This window comes from Hibiscus syriacus, unplaced genomic scaffold (genome assembly GCF_006381635.1).
Source record: "Hibiscus syriacus cultivar Baekdansim isolate YM2019G1 unplaced genomic scaffold, ASM638163v2 tig00110387_pilon, whole genome shotgun sequence".
Classification (NCBI taxonomy): domain Eukaryota; kingdom Viridiplantae; phylum Streptophyta; class Magnoliopsida; order Malvales; family Malvaceae; genus Hibiscus; species Hibiscus syriacus.
The window spans coordinates 7,687,944-7,706,449 of NW_024062717.1; the positions used below are offsets into that span (position 1 = coordinate 7,687,944).

At 34.2% G+C, this 18,506-nt stretch overlaps 3 pseudogenes; 2 read left to right on the top strand and 1 right to left on the bottom strand.

Moving 5' to 3' along the window:
- Positions 1–4,234: 4,234 nt before the first annotated feature.
- On the top strand, positions 4,235–6,509 carry LOC120122785 (annotated as a pseudogene).
- A 70-nt stretch (positions 6,510–6,579) lies between these two features.
- Positions 6,580–7,593, top strand: LOC120122786 (annotated as a pseudogene).
- Positions 7,594–7,764: 171 nt separating this feature from the next.
- LOC120122578 lies at positions 7,765–12,316 on the bottom strand (annotated as a pseudogene).
- Positions 12,317–18,506: the final 6,190 nt, after the last annotated feature.

Consider the following 18,506-nt stretch of genomic DNA (forward strand, 5'->3'; position numbering starts at 1 on the left):
GACAACACAGACGACGACAGAAGGTTACGACGGCAACAAGCTTAGGATTAGAGTTTGAGTTAGAAAAGAAAAGTATTTTTTTTAGGAAAAAAAGGTTTCAATATTTTTGAATGGAATAAAAAATGAATTTTAAAATTTCAATGGTCAAATTTAAAAATATTTTGTTAACATACCATGTCATTAAACTAACGAGAGTTAATAATTCAATGATAAAATAAACAGATTGATCATAAATGATAAAATCATTTTTTAAATTGATGACTATAATAAAAATGATCATTCATATAATTTACTTCTAAGAATAATAACAATAGTAATCGCGGATTATTAAATGAGGGTTCTTTTTAAATAATTTATGCGGTTTGTGTATACCACAAAATATTGGTTATAGAAGTGAGGAACATGTTATCGTGATTGGTTTTTTAATCGAGTCAAACTATATTAAATAGAAGATTAAGTAAACTAATGATTTCATATTAGATTTGATATTTTTAATAGTTTTGAGTGATTATAATATATACTCTAATTCGAATTTCCTTTTTTTATGTTATACTATAATTGTCTTCTTTGGATTAGGATAGCATGACTTTAATATTAAATATATATGTTATAATAAGTTCAATTATTAGTTATAATTAATAGAAAAATATGATTATATATATTAGTATTAAATACATATATTAAGCTATCTAAATATGAATAATTACTAACGTTTGTTTATTTTGATTATATATATACATATTCAACCAAGGTAGCATATATTTATAGTAAAAAGAGCGAGGTCATTACCAGTCCTAACTCGAATTAGTTTGTTTATATTTCATAAATTTAAAAAAATTTAAAAATTTAAAAGATTTATATATTAATAAAAATATTTAATTATTTAAATAAGATATTAATATATTCGAGAATTGAAGTTGGTGGATCAATGATTTGAAAGATTTAAACGTTAATATAATTTATATTCTAAATGAGTGATTAGTAGGGACGTTCACTTCTCAATTTTTATCGAATTAATTGATTGAACTAAATTAATTTGGTTAAAATGATCGGTTATCGAATTAGTTCGATTTGGGGAATGATTATTTTTTTCATTATTTGACTAACGGTTAATTCAATTTGAAATCAATTAATTAATCGAAAATATATATATATATATATTTAATACATATTTTAAGCTAAAATCCATTAGAAATTAAGACTTAATTATTTTTTAACCACATTAAACCCATTAAATTATCAAAAATTAATTAAATTTTATAAATAAAAAATATATATCAAGTTTAAATTAATCTAACTAAAACAATCATAAAAATTTGGTATCGAACAAAGTTCGGTTCGATTAATAGTTTCAAAAAAAGTTCAATTCAATTAATAGTTAAAGAAAAAATCGATAATTTAATTCAGTCAATAATCGAATTAACTGTTTGAACATTCCTAATAATTAGTCGATAAAAGTAAGTTGGAAAAAATAAGATGAGGACATGATAGATTAAATATTCAATCTAGAGAGACATCATTCCATCCGCTTGGTCCAATGCCCGCACATCTAGGTTCAACATGAACCTAGGAGAAGGTCGCTTATACTATGGTAGCTCTACATGCTAACTCAGGGGAGTTATCTGGTGTTGGATTATTAAGTTTCCTCAACACATTTCATCCGTCTCATTTATACTATGTTGGTTCTCACCCTCTTCAAACTTTCCCCATGGTATATCTTCGGGTAAACTACAAAAAATTGGTTAGTAAATTTTTAGTATATTTACATTTTAATCATCGAACTTTTAAAATTTATAATACAATTACTAATTTTTTTAATTCGTTTCATTACAATTATTGTTGTCAATAAAATTTTACGTGGGACGTTAAAATCTACTTCCCTAAAAAAAACCCTAGAGTATTCTTCTAAATTGGTAGCCATCAACTTTCTTTCTTTTACACCATCATCATCTGATGTTCTTTTGATCGTCATTACCACTAACACATGTCATGTTCAAAAACTTCATCATCTTCCCATTACTGTTTAGTCGTTCATCACCATCATTCCGTCAAAATCTCAAACACGATAATCATGATCCACAACCATCATCCATGATCAAACTAATCAAATTCTGAGCCATTATCATCAATCTCATCCGGTCACCATCTACAACCACAATTAGCAATAATAACAAAAATCTAAGATGTAACTTTTGCCGAAATGACCATCCAGCTCAGTTGGTAGAGCACAAGATTCTTAACCTTGAGGTCGTGGGATCGAGTCTCACGGAGGGCATTTCATAATTCAGAGGTCTCTTACGGAAGCTGCTCTCAACCTGGTGTTGGGGGTAGCCTACTATCTTACCTCCCCCTTACCCCATATATATGGGAAAAAGGGACAACCATTTTTTTAAGATGTAACTTTTGGAAGAATATCAAACAAACTTTAATTGCTATTTTTGCTTCGAGGGCTGAGTTGTTTTATGTTTTAAGATTATCTCATATGAAGTATGGTTAAAGAGTTTCATTTACGAGCTTAGACTCATAGACTCAATTTCTAGGTCATTAGTTAATAATGATATATTGTGACAATTCAACTGATGTCTTTATGGCTAAGTACAATAAAAGTGAAAGTCGAAAAATACATCGCATTAAGTATCTGGCCATAAGTAAACTTGTTAAAGAAACGAAAGTGGTCATTAAACACATTAACATTGAGCAAATGTTAGTTGATCCTTTGACTAAAGGCATACCACCATAAAAATTTAAGGATTATGTTGTCATTGTGAGATATATTCCTATTTTATAATTTTTTGTAATAATGATTATAATGAAACCATATTAAGTTTGATATTTCTCATTTTTATTGTACGTACATTCATTTAAATATTTCGAGAAATATTATTAAAGTTTGAACATGGAATAACTATTGAGTTTATTCATTAAGAAATTTGACCAAAGTGTCCAAACACAGTACAAATGATCCCACAACTATAGGATATTGTTTTATTGAGTCTCGGACTACTAAATGTTACAAAATGATCTCTCGACTATAAGACATTACTTTGTTGAATTCCCGACTATTAAAAATTACAAAATAGTCATCTGACTATTTATATGTTCCAACACATCATTTTTGTTAAAAATTTGACGATCGTCTGAGCTAGACGTTAACTTGTTGGTTGAGATATGATAAAATCTGATCTCATAACCGTTTGAATTGTATTTATGGATCGACTCTCCATTTACATTATGTTGTCTAGCGAGTGCTTGAAACATTATGTCGTTTAGTCGGTGCTTGAAAGCAACGACGATTTATCATATTTCAGTTGGCAGGTTAATGTACAACTCAGACGATCATCAATTTTTTAACGAAAAAGGACGAGATTAGAATATATGAAAATTCGAATAACTATTTTGTAACTTTTAATAGTCATGTGACTCAACAAAACAACGTCTTATCATCGAAGAACTATTGTATACTTTACCCTATTAAAAAACGGTTTTACATTGACTTAAACATTCAATGGTTGTCCCTTGTTCCCATATGTAATAGGGTAAGGGAGAGGTAAGATAGTAGGCTGCCCCCAACACTAGATTGAGAGCATCTTCCGTAGAAGACCTCCGAATTATGAAATACCCTCCATGGGACTCGATCTCACGACCTCAAGGTTAAGAACCTTGTGCTCTACCAACTGAGTTGGATGATCATTTCAAAATAATATTATTGAATTCGATAATATCTCAAAATATTATTTTTGTTTAAATATAATTTTCCAACACATTCTTAAAAGTGATGTCAGGTGGAAAAAGTTTTGTTTAATTTGAATAAGTACGTATTTAGAGGACTCTTTTTGGGATTATTTCTGAACAAAAACAATCATTGTTATAAATATTTAGTCTTATATAATAATGTAAATAATCAAACTTCAAATCTTATTATTTTACTTTCTATATAAAGTAAATTTCTATATTAAATAATAAAAAAGCACCATAATCCTATCAATTAACTAAATTAAACCTCGATGTTTAATAATTTTTGAAAACCACTCGCAAGCGGCGGGACAGCCACGTCACAGCCCAGGTGACCGTTGTTAGGACAAAGCTCGAATTGTCATCTAACGGTCACTTTTCAATAATTAGCCGTTGTCCTTTTTTAAAAACACTCCCTCATCTCCCTCTCTCTTTCAGACAACCTTTATCTATCTTCTTGTGTTTGTAGATCTCCGCTTCCACTGAGAGAGAGCTTTTTTGAACTTCTTTAAATGCTCATTCTCTCCCTAATCTAAAGAGTTTGCATTTACATACATTGGCCTTCTTCTTCTTCTTCATTTGGAGAGGGTGGTGTTGCTTTTGTGGATAGAAAATGGAACATATATCTGATGAGAACAATCATAATCTCACCAAACCCACAAAATTTCAAGGTATATCTGGTTTCATTTCCTTTTAAATCCAATATCCATAACTGGGTTTTATTTGAACCCCGCAGATCTTACATGTTTGTTTTGAATAAAGGAGGAGGTGGTGTTGCAGGTTGCAGAAAGTTTGGGCAGGAGATTAAGCACAACAGAAGGGCTTTGAGTGTAATTAATCACAACTTAGTGGGAGCTAAAGCATACCCTTGTGTTGTTAATAAGAGAGCTCGTCACAGTATATCTCTCACTTCCTTTATTCTTTCGTCTCTCAGTTTCTCTTGAAAATGTGAGAATTTTTTTTATTTTCTTTCTCAGACGAAATGGGTGTTTTGAAAGCAAGCAGGTTGATCCTGTGCACAGACCTATTTCCAGGTTAGAGTTTGAAATTTTAAATGAGCAAAGGTTCAAAATTTGGATCTTTTTATCTCAGTCAACTAGAAAAGTCGTGTCCTTTTAAAATCCTGAGCTTTTGCTTCCAATTTTGACTTCCAGGAAGTTTGCTGCCCAAATTTCCAGTACTAGTCAACAGCATTGCCCCGAGGTACCACACTTCAAGGGAACTGAAGAGCTTGAGTAACATTGACAACAACAATATTATTTCAATATTCTGATGTCTTGTCCTTTTAACAGGAAACTAAGAAGCTGAAACCATCGGTTCCAAGTTCAAATGCGTTTGGAGATTGTATATTTGTAGACGTGGAGGAAAATAAGGCATCTGTAGACCACCCAGTACCCATGTTCTTAGAAGAAACAGAAACCAGCCTCGGTGAAGCGGATGAGATGGTATTTACTTCACACAGATTCTTTCAAACATTGTTATTGTTCTTCACTATCGGCAGTTTACTAAAACGGGGTTTGGTGAAATTGGATAGGAGGAAGTGGAAATGGAGGATATAGTTGAAGAGCCAATTGTTGATATCGATGGCTGTGATGCAAGGAATCCACTGGCAGTCGTCGAGTATGTCGAAGATTTGCATGCCTATTACAGAAGATGGAGGTAAATCTATCCATTTCCATTATGGGATTTGTTTCCTAGTTAAGTTGAGCAAAATTTTAGTTACCATGCTTAAACCATTTCATTGTATGTATGCAGAATTTTAGCTGTGTTTCACCTAAGTACATGGAGCAGCAGTCTGACATTAATGAGAAAATGAGGGCTATACTGATCGACTGGCTCATTGAGGTATTTGAATTGTTCTTCCCTACTAAACCAATGCCATAAATGGTATAACAATGAATGTGAACTAAGGTCATAATTGGCTTGCAACATCAACAGGTGCACGACAAATTTGACCTCATGGGGGAGACATTATTTCTTACAGTTAATCTCATAGACAGATTTTTGTCTCAACAAACAGTGGTGAGGAAAAAGCTTCAGCTGGTTGGACTGGTTGCTATGCTCTTAGCATGCAAGTACGAGGAGGTGTCTGTTCCCGTCGTGGGAGATCTAATCCTTATATCAGATAAAGCTTACTCCAGGAAAGAAGTTCTGGAAATGGAGAAATTGATGCTCAACGCATTGCAATTCAACATGTCGTTCCCCACTCCGTACGTTTCATGCGGAGGTTCCTCAAGGCGGCTCAGTCCGACAAGAAGCTCGAGCTTCTATCGTTCTTCTTGATCGAGCTTGCACTGGTGGAGTACGAGATGCTCAAGTTCCAACCATCACTACTGGCAGCTGCTGCAATCTATACTGCACAATGCAGTCTATATGGGATCAAGCAATGGAGTAAGACATGCGAGTGGCTTAGCAGCTACGCAGAAGAACAGCTATTGTGAGCGTTCATATCTTCTTCTTCTTCTTCTTCTTTTCGTTTCTTGCCAAACAAACATTGTGCCAAATAATGATGTTTTTTTTTTTCTGGTTGTTGCAGAGAATGTTCAAGATTGATGGTTGGCTTCCATGAGAAGGCTGCAACAGGAAAATTAACAGGGGTACATAGAAAGTACTGCACATCAAAGTTTGGTTTCACGGCAAAATGTGAAGCTGCAAAATTTTTACTAGACCCAACAACCATAGCGCATCCAGCTATTGAATGACCATACCTGATTTGACGAAGAGAGTTGGGCAGAAGACATCTAATTTTAATAAAATTGAGCAACTTGTGTTGCGTGCACTTGGGAATTCTTAAGCAAATTTGAAAATAATTTAAGCTTGCAGCCCCATCCTAGGTTGTTGGTGGAAATGTATGTTCACATTGAACATAGTTTAATTTTCTCACTGTAATTTCATGTATTTCCCTGATACACTAATAAATGAAAAACCATTCTTTTTAATTCCATTGATCTTCTTTTTTAGTTTTTTTTTAATATAATTAAACATAAAGTCGAGTCGATTATCCCTTACGTAGAATAAATATTCTTTCCAAGTTTTACAGCCATGGCTGCAACAAGTATCCGACCTCAAGATCGGGTTGCCCAAAAGCGTCCTCCTCGAGTCCCAATCCGAACTTTGCTACTGGCATGGATCCGGCATGAGTGGTGACCGATCTAGATATATTTTTAAGAGTCGACAAACATATATTAACAAAGCCAAGGCCGATCTCCGTGCTCTTCTCACTATCCCTGAAGAATAAGCCGTTTTGTTCCTTCAAGGTGGGGCCACAACCCAGTTCCCTGCCGTCCCTTGAATCTTTGCGGCCCCAATGACTCCGTTGATGATCTGGCTCATGGGATGACAATTTTTAAGGAAGCCGGCATAAATACTGCAAGCCGAAAGTCATTGATCGGTGAAATCAGAGAACTACGCCAAGGTCCCCTCAAACGCCAACTATTTGCATATATGCGCCTATGAGAAGATGTAACCAAGTTTTTGGTTTGATTTATGCTAGTGCGCAGAAGAACGTGGGGCATCAGGTGTTTGCATTATGGTCGTCAGGAAAGATCTTTTAAGGAACGCACAAGCGATAACCCCGTCATGCATGACTGATGAACGTGCCATTGACAACAGTAAAGGATTCTACAGGTGCCCTGTCGAGAAACCCACTGATGAACGTGCCGTTTACATTGGAGAAACAAAGTTGGAGGCTGAATTCTGGAGAGCTGCTAAGGAGATGGTGTAGCTCAAGGACATAGGTCGGTGGGAAGCATTCGATCTTATATTACAATGCCTTTGGCTGGTGTTGAGTTGGTTGCTTTCATGAAGGATTTCCTGGTTCGGCATGCTTATATTACAAGCAAATTCTTGGTGAACTGTTGAATATACAAGCTGGGTAAGTTTAGCAAAGATTTTGTAATAGATTCTCGGTTGTACGACGTTAATCAATGCAATGGAAGGTCACTTGAATTTTGATGCTTTTTTCTTTTTCTCCATCTTATTGTTATTACAGTCATGAACATATCTTAAACGTTGTAGATACATACTTGTCTATTCCCAATGCTGAAGTACATTTCTTACATGTTACATCCCCGTGGACCTCAAAAACAACAACAACAACAACAACAACAAGAAACTCAAGCTTTGAAATGCATATGGAGTAGCAGCTAGTTTCTTAATAAAGAAGAAACTCTTGTTTAGTGCACACTGCATGATATCCCAATCCAACACAACTAGTGTTATGTTAGAAACATAATTTTGTGTTGTCTGGTTAGTGACAGTGACATTTCATGGGGCAAAAAAAAATCAATTGACCCATGTGCCTATATTATGTTGATTCTCATCTTATTTGTCTTGCATGCAAACTACAACCAGTCTCCGAATTGAAGAAAACTGCACCTGGCAGGGACATCAATGTCACCATCGTGGTTTTCATCATTCGATGGCTCTGAAATAAGGTTAAATGATTAGAGTTTTCAGAATCCAATTTAACTATCCAGATATGTTTGAAATTAAATTGCAGAAACACCATGATCATTTTCTTGAAATATAGACAGCAAATATGAATACTTACTGTTTCGATCTTCCATCTCTCGAACCAACAGCATGTTTAAAAAATTCTTTTGGTAGCATCTGCAAGTTCATCATAGCAACCAGTAATGAGACTAACTAAAGCAAAGATGGCGTTCATTTACACCATCTACGTCATAACAATTCCAGGCCATGAGTTCGATTACGACAACACATTAAGCCATTTTGTCATGAAGATATTATCAATTAAAAATGAAGGTCGTTTTCCATTAAATCATTTTTGCATATTCTAATGGAACTAACCCACATTTAGCAGCTTCCGGAAGATATAACCTAACCAAGATGATAAAGTTATAGCTGAACCAGTTGGCACAAAAAAACCCTCTGAACTTAGAGTTCAAGTCCAGACAACTACTGCTAGTCCATCGTAGACGAGTCCAATATTATTCACAGGGTCCAAATGTTCTTTTAATATTTAACATTCATGCACAAGACCTACCATGATTCATTGTCAAAAGAGGATCTTGCTCATCTATGGATCCAATTACTTGTGCCGGTGTACCTGCTACCATACTTCAAAACACCCCAAGGCATTCAAACATTAGGATGTAGTCATTAAATTTCAAAATAAAGTGAAATCATGAATATTTGGGAAGTTACAAAGGTACCTATGTGGAGGAACATGTTTTAATACAAGTGAACCGGCAGCAATCATTGCACCTTCACCTATTTTATATTCCCAAGTACAGTTACACATGCACCGAGTAGTGCAAGATCACCAACTTTGGATGGCGATCACCAGTTTCCTTCCCAGTCCCCCAATGTCACACCCTGAAAGAAAGCATCATATAATGTAATGAACAGCAGGTCCTTCCATACCATAGAAGTTGGCAACTCTTTACCAACAAGGAGATAAAACACATTAAGAATTGAGACTCCAACTGATTCTTGGAACATAGAGAATAATCTTACATCAGGGGTACAATCAACAAGCTCTTTCTTCACACAGAACAAAAGAACCTACATTTATGAACATTGCACATCCCATGCTATCAACAGGGGAAACAGGTCTGAACCATGAAGTTACTGGTCTAGATATGCAGATACGGTGAAGGAAACGTATTATCGAGAACTTGTGATAGACATAGGAAGTTGATGAATGGCAGAAGACAAAAAATAGAATTCAAGATATCAACTTTAACTAAAGTTTATCCAGAATCAATCTCCAAACCGAGCGCTATTTGCATAGCATCAATCCAAGCTTCAAAATCAACCAGTTTTTTCTAAAATTCTGATGAGTTGCGCTAGTTCTGTTTTCTTTTATTGGATTATTAACAAGTACAGTGGAGTTTAATAAATAAATAAGGAGAACAAAATCAGTTTTCATGAGATAATAATAAAAAGAACAAACAAGTGGCTTACATGCATCAATGAAACACGATTTCCTATAACTGCTGTTTCACCGATAACAATACCAGTCCCATGATCCAATAAATACCATCTCCAATTTTGCGGCTGCATAAAGTCATGACATATAAAAGGATGTTTAGATATACTCCTTTACATGAGAATTGGAAAACCTTGTTATCTTCACAGATAACAAACTGAATAAGAAAAAATCACTATGTAAACCCTCAAAAGAAAGATATATAAGCTGTTTCATGCAACAAAGCACAGTATTATAACTCTTTACCCCTTTTTATAAATAGAAATCATATGGAACCTAATAACGAGAGATTATATCTTGTGAAAGGCATGAGAAACATGATATGATTAAAGTATAAAATAAGTATACCTGGATGTATGTCAACTCCAAAAACCTGAAAAGTATGAAAGATATATCAAAATGGCATGCCAAAAACGCATAAGCCTAACCAAATACCAGAAACTAAACTCTACCTCACTAATCCTGCTTGCAATGCCAGTGCCAACAATTTCCGGCCTTGCTTCCATAAGGCATGAGCTACTCGATATGACTGCAGAGAATGGTATCCCTGAAAAAGGAGGGACTTGTAACATATTGGATACGATTGATTGCAGAGAATGGTGTCCAGAGAAAAAAGGACAGTCAACGTGCAACAGTTTGTTAACGCCTTTATGTCTCATCTCTTAAAAATCTTCTCTTTACGTCTGAAACCTAATAAAATCAACTAGCTTTTTCACCTTAAGGAACACACCAACCATAGTTTAAAAAAGGGCTGCAAAGTAACAGTTCGGGTAAAAGCTAAGACATCGTGCACATGAGAAAATACCTGTAAAAAGTATATACCTTAAGATAGAGTAATGCTGAACTGTATGACAAACAAGCAGGATCTCTGTCCATGAATGCCTGCAGAATAAACATTTACAAATGTTAACACATTTAAATGATTTTTTAGTGAAAACTTCTACAATCAGACATCAATTCTATAAGGCATGAGCTACTCGATATGACTGCAGAGAATGGTATCCCTGAAAAAGGAGGGAACTTGTAACATATTGGATACGATTGATTGCAGAGAATGGTGTCCAGAGAAAAAAGGACAGTCAACGTGCAACAGTTGTTAACGCCTTTATATCTCATCTCTTAAAACATCTTCTCTTTACGTCTGAAACCATAATAAATCAACTAGCTTTTTCACCTTAAGGAACACACCAACCATAGTTTTAAAAATAAGGGCTGCAAAGTAACAGTTCGGGTAAAAGCTAAGACATCGTGCACACATGAGAAAATACCTGTAAAAAGTATATATTACCTTAAGATAGAGTAATGCTGAACTGTATGACAAACAGCAGGATCTCTGTCCATGAATGCCTGCAGAATAACATTTCCAAATGTAACACATTTAAAATGATTTTTAGTGAAAACTTCTACAATCAGACATCAATTCTATACGATCTTTTAAAAATTAACAAAATTACCTGTAAATCCAGGAGTATTGATCTCTGAATATCTCTATCATGCATCATAACATGAGAAAATATATCCATCAGTTGAGTTGCCAAGAGTGTAGGATTCTGTAGACGATTGGCAAGAACAAAAGCCAATGCTTGTTCCAAACAATCATGTGCCAAGATACTAGCATACAAGAAGCTGCTTAAAATAGGCTCCTTTTCTGCCTGCAGCAAGTAGAATCCCATCAATTTTACCTCACACAATATCAAGAAGCAAAGGAAATTAACCCAGAAGGATACATTAATCAACAAACTCCTTTCATTAAAAAACAAAGAAGCTATCATCCGTTCAGATTTTGAAAGACAAAAGCATTAATGATTGATCAAAGAATACATAAGTTGATCCTTCATTTAAGCCATTAGAACTATTTTAACTTTCTCACAAAATGGACAGCCAATATTTCAATTTAACGTGCATGTGATAAAAGAAAAACTGAAGCCAGGTTAATAATCAAAACCAAGGAACACACTCAATCGATGGAAAGATCACCAATGAAAGTCAAGTAATCACGAGAGAAAAAATATTCATCTTTACACGAAAAAAACTAAGAGACAATTGACTATCAGCTTCTTTCTGATTATAAATTGTGCATCCTTTCACAAAACTTAGTCACAAGCATACGAAGGAAAATCCTCAACAATCAAAATCTCATCACAAACGTATCAAACAGACCATTCGAGTAATATCCCAGGAAAAAAAATGGTTCAGGCAAAAAGAAAAATAAAGGGGAGAGAATAACTATGAAAATTGATACCTCCAACTTGGCCTCCTCTCGCACCGCATCCCAAATTGGGTCGTGACCCGATTTGACAGTAGAATCGATGTCAGGCTTGGAAAGGCTCATTGCATAGACCGGGAACACCTTCTCAAAAGGGAACTGTACAGACTCAAGTGCAGCTTCGTCTCCATCTTCTGTTTCCTTGAGGGATAGCCCAGTGGAAAGCATCTCGGGAAACGACTCCCAACGCTTCTCACTGACACAACCCATTAAAAAGTAAAGACAGAAAGGAAAGGAAGAAAAGCTAGGGATTGTTTATGAACCAACACCTCTATCATTCATGAACGAGCAAGAGATAGGAATTTACAAGGCCAAGTGGTGCAGTGGAGAAGGAACCTTTTCTTTTTTGTCTTGTCTGATGTATGCGTTAATTGAAGTGTTTTTCTTGTTCTTTGGGGAGACGATGTGGTCTAATAGATAGCGTGTTGGTTTTTTCTAATTATTATTATTATTTTGGCTTCTTCCTACGAATGGCTCATATTACATGTCTCTTTTTTTCACCATGGTTTGGAATTTGGGGCTTGTGGATAGGGGTGCATAACAAATTTAAATATTTGATTTTGTGAAAAAAATATTTAAAATTGGATTTGAAAAAAATTAATTTTTTTAACCGGATCGGATTTTTTTAAATTGGTTATTTTAACCGGTTTGAAAAAAACCGATTAAAAAATTGGTTTTTATTCAAAAAAACCGGTCTAGGTTTAAAAAACTAGCCGTTAATATAGCCGTTGGGGGGTTTTGTGACCGTTTTTTTCTTTAAAAATTTACCATTTTACCACCCTAAACATGTATAAATAGGTTGGGGATGTATTTGGTTGATTACAACTTTTTCAAATCTTATTACACAACACCTAAACATCTCTCAAATCTTATTTTTGTAATTTTTTGTTCATCATGAGTAACACGGCTAAATCTTCCGTCGAGGAAACCTTGAAGTCGTGAGATGATCGAACACCTCGAAACAAAGATATTTGGGATCACTACGATTTATGTGAGATGCCAATGGCTCGAGGAGGGCGTTGTAAACTTTGTCTAAAGTTCTTGCATCAGAAGGAAACACAACGTTGAAGAACCATTTGACAAAATCATGCAAGACACTTCGCTCAAGATCGGATCCTAGTCAATCGAATCTTACACCGCAAGGTGGTGTTTTTGTTTACGACAACGAAAAATTACGAGAAGCGTTTACAAAGTTCGTGATTACAAAAGCATTGTCGTTCGACCACTTTGATGATGAAGATTTCACGACAACAATTCAACAACTAATGCAACCACGTTATACTCAAGTAAGTCGTACTACCTTTAGAAGAGATGCTATAAAAATGTGGCGTACGGCGAGGGAAAAATGATTTTAGGATTCCAAGAACAACGTTATGGTGTGTCGCTTACATGTGACATTTGGAGCTTCCCTCATAATACCGAAATTCTTTTTAGCCGTTACGTCACATTGGTTAGATCAAGATAATTGGCAAATGATGAAAAACAATCGCGTTTGAATTATTCGGTGAGCCGCATTCCGGTGCTAATTTATTTACACTTTTAAAAAGGGTAATTTGTCTTTATAAATTAGAAAATAAAGTTTTTTCTATATCCTTTGATAATGCATCGAATAATATAAACGAGGTTCCAAGATTGAAAATATTACTTTCACCGATTTTAGACGGTGCGTTTTTTCATACCCGTTGCGTTGCACACATAATTAATTTATCCGTGCAACCCGGTTTGGAGGTTATTGAGCCGATTAGATTAGAATTTAAAACAATGATAAAATTGGTTCTTTGTAACAACAACAAAAGACTAAATGATTATAAACGATTTTGTAAGTCCGTTAATAAAAAAGCTTTGGGTCCTAATTTGGATTGTCCAACTCGTTGGAACTCAACTTGGATGATGGTACATACTACCTTAAGGCAAAGGGAAACATTGCAAACATTTCACGATCGGCTTTTCGAGAGGGGTCATGTCCCAAACATTTATCCGGATTCGAGTTGGGAAACTATAGCCAAAATAACCGATTTGCTTGGGGTTTTTAAAAATGCAATAAATTTTTTATCCGGTGTTTATTATCCTACTAGCCCGTTGGTTCTTAATCAAATATTTTTGTTGGCTATCCGACTAAATGACTTTGAATTTGAAACCGAAGTTTTTCAAGAAATTGGCTTTGCAATGAAGGAAAAATTTTTAAAATATTTTAAGGAGATTCCCCCCATTTTTACTTGTGCCGCCGCTTTAAACCCAACGTTAAATATTGGCGGGGTTGAAACACTAATTGAACAAATTGCGTTTGCTTTTAATCTAACCGATGATGAACCCAACTTTGTCCAAAACCAAATAATTATTTTAACAAATGTTTTCGAGACATGTTTGCAATTTATTTAACTAAATACGGATCAAGTAGTGTAATACATCAAATGAGAATGAATGCGGAATCATCTAGTAGACGTCCAAGTAACATAAATTTGAATCTTTTTAACACTCTTGTAAATTCCCAATCTAAACGATCACGTACTACCACCCCAAGTAGCGAGTTGGGAAATTACATGTCATGCGATTTTCTATCAAAAATGACATTTGAAGAGTTTGAAAGTTTGGATATTTTGGCTTGGTGAAAAGAAAAGGAAGCACAATTTTCGATTCTAGCCGCCATGGCCCGTGATTTACTAACCGTCCAAGCTTCTACGGTAGCTTCGGAATCCGCTTTTTCTGTTAGTGGCAGGGTTATATCGCAACAGAGATCAAGACTAAGTCCCGTGTCGGTGGAAGTATGCATTTGTTTAAAGGATTATTTGGATGGAGCGGCTCGTAAGCAACATCACCACCTAGAAGATGCAATTGATGCCGATTTGGAAGCAAACTTACACATTGAAGAAGTCGAACTTGGAATATCCCTCCAAACGAAGAAGGCGAAGATGATGAAGAAGAGATGGCAATGTAGTTTATTTTAAACTTTATTTCAATTATCGTAAACTTTGTTTCAATTATCGAACTTGAAGTTTTTAAGTATTTGAATTTATCGAACTTGGAAGTTTTTAAGTATTTGAATTTATCAACTTGGAAGTATTTAAGTATTTCAATTATGTTGAGTTAATCGATCGATGGAATCGGCCAAGAGGGGGTGAATTGGCAATTAAAATTTCGGTGGAAGCTTTTGCTGAAAATTAAAAAGATTTGCACAGCGATTTAGAGTGGTTCGACTTTCTCAATCAAAGTCTACGTCCACTACCTTAGCTATCTACACTAAGGATTTTTTACAAATTCACAAATTTGTCTTTCTTTTGAGGACAAAGAGTAACCTTACAAACCCTCAAGAATTACCCCAAATTCTTGAGAAAACTCTCTCCAAAGAGAACAAAATTTGCAAACTTACAAGGAAATCCTCACAAGGTAGATTGTTTGCACAATTCTAGAACAAAGAAAAGAACACTCAAAGATGAATACAATTGAGCACAATATGTGTTCTTGAAAGCAAAATGAATATTGAATGAAAATAGGCTTGAAATGCTCAAACTTGAGGTTTGATGATTTCTCTTTGATTCTCTCTTGATTCTAGTTGCTTGATGTTTCTTGTCTTTGATCAATGGCTTCTAAGCTTGCTTAAATACACCTTGAATCACTTCTGAACGTTAGGGATAATTAATGAAGATAATATAGCCGTTTAAGTGTGAAAACATTTAATAAAAATGCTTGGAGCGTGGGGGGGATCGATACCCTCTCATAGGGAATCGGTTCCCTAAGTGTAAAATTCAAATATTTCGACCGTTGAATTGGGGGGAATCGGTACCCCCTATGGGGGAATCGGTTCCCTCCGAGCATTCTGGAAATCTCGGAGCCAAACCATTCAGGGGGGAATCGGTACCCCCTTGGGGGGGAATCGGTTCCCTCTGAGCAATCTGGAATTTTTGGTTTTGAAATGGTTCGAAATACTTTGAAAGATTATTTTGAAATTGTTTTAAGATTAAAACTTAATTTTACACTTAAGTAAGGATTAAAAATGATTTTTGAAATATTTGGAGTAATGTTTTGATATTCGAATAATTATATCGAATATACTTAGAAAATCATTTGGAAAATCTTAAAATTCATTTAACTTAATTTGTTATATCGAAATATCAAAATGTTTTCAACAAATTATCGTAAACTTTGTTGTAATTGATGACGATGTAATTTTAATAATATTAAATTCGGTTTTTTTATAACCGGTTTTTTTTAAAAAAAAAACCGATTTTTTTAAAACCGAAACCGGTTACACCGGTTAGGATATCCGGCCCTCCAAACCGGTTAGGATATCCGGCCCTCCAAACCGGTTAGAAACCGAACCGGTTATTTTATAAACTGGTTTTTTTTTCTATGAGAAAAATCTGGATCGGATAAAAATCGATCCAGATCGGATTGAAATCCGACTTCTGTGCAACCCTACTTGTGGATTAGGTTTAAAGTCTTGGTTTTTTCCTTACATTTTTAAATAATTATTATTTGTGGATGTATATTATATATTAAAAAAATTAGGGATTGCAATGAATCGATTTTCTGAATCGAAGTATGTAAGCTGACCGATAATAGTCGTGGACCTATTTAATTGTATAATTGAACTCTTAAGATAAATAAAAGTCTTATCGAAAGATATTTGGGCCTATTTAGACCGGGGAAAATGGAGATGGAAGGAAGTTGATATAGGATCATCCATTGATGCTTGAAGCTAAAACAATGTACTCCTAATCTTATTTTGTATCATGAAACTCATAAATATGATGTTTTGTGTGTTGTATGTTACTTATTGAGTATTTGTTTTAGTGCTTGGCATGTTTGGTGACCAATTTATTGAATATGTTATTAAACATATGTATAAATAATGCTATATGACCCCATGATATCCCTTCATTGGAAATAGAAATAGATTAGGGCCTTAAATTTAGTGTGTAGGGGGTTATGACTGATTTTTGAGTTTAAAATGATTTTTTTATTTGAATATTGATATTGATTATGAAGTATACGATATTATATGAAATTAAAGTTAAAATATAGACAAATTATTCATAGGGTATCAATACTTATTCATAGAGTATTGATATCATTCCCTCGGTATTATCGAATTTTGAGTATCGATACTGAAATTAAATGTTGCATACAATATGTTAATATGGTATCAATACTATCCAAAGTTTTATATCATAGGGTAGATATCGATACCAAAAACCAGAAAGGCTTAGAATCTATAACTCCTTGAATTTCCAAATCAACACATGTGAGTTGATTCAAGAGGTATATTGACCGATGTGAATATGTGATTAGAATTAGTAGTTAGAATGTGGGCTTTAATTGAATGAGGTTTAGGCTCCGGTGGTCATATTTTTTTAGTTAAGATCAAATGAATAGGGATCATATGAGTAATTAGATCATTGGAAGATAAGGCTGAAATCCTCAAATTTGTCAATCGGGGCAAAAATTAAGGGGAAAGTTGAACCCCTTTGTTCATCTATTCTTCCTCTTATCTTTGCTCTCATATTTCATCTTCTCCAAACCCTAATGAAACGCTTAGAATGAATCAAACAGAGAGTGCATGAGGTTCGTAAAAAAAAAATTCAAGGATAATCATGAACCCTAATCTCCCCACTCAAATAATCCTAAATCATCAAACCATAACCCTCGCTTGCAAAGCAAAAAGTTATTGAAACTCGCTAAATCTAAAAAGTGATTTATATTTTATTTAATTATCAAGTCCAATTAACTTCACTGTAATAATTATTTACTAAATTACTTCTATTTATAACAATAAATAACACATTGTTTATTATATATATTTTTCATATAATCTGATATATAATTGGTAAATAGAAAAAAAATTAAGAAAATGAGAATGGCATGACAGGAAAAAGGTGGCTCTCATTGTCCACATCTGCAGTTTCTAAAAATTGCAGAGCAGGCAGGTATCCATCTGTATACGCCAGGAACATTCTTCATTTTTATTATTCGATTTTGCTCCAACACTGAGCTGAGGAATGATTTCATCACATTATGATGATATTTGATTTCGTTGTTCAACTTATGAATCTGTGTGATGGAAATGCCAAACTTGTTCACCTTTATCTTATTTCCGCTTTCCTTGGCCTTTTTCACTCGGTTAGAGGGCCAATACTAGTCCGGTAATCCCAGCCGATTCTACCTCATTGAGTCCGATGTCCAGTCGATCTTTAGGGTTGAATAGCTTGACTCAAAAAATTAATTTTGATTCAATTTGAAAATAATTTTGAATTTGAATTGAGTTATAAAATATAATTCAAATAACTTTAATAATAACTCGAATAATTTTGAGTAATAAGTGAATTAGTTTTTAAATTTGAGTCAAGCTCTACAACTCTATACGATATATATATATATATATATACACACATGTAAAAAATCACAGTAAAATAGAGGTGTGCAAAAAGATCTGATCTGATCCGTTAATCGGTTGATCTAATCCAAAAATTCAGATATTCAATATATTTTTTGATTTTCGGATAATTCATATTGAATATAAAAAAATTAGATAATCAGCTCAAATACAAATAAAAT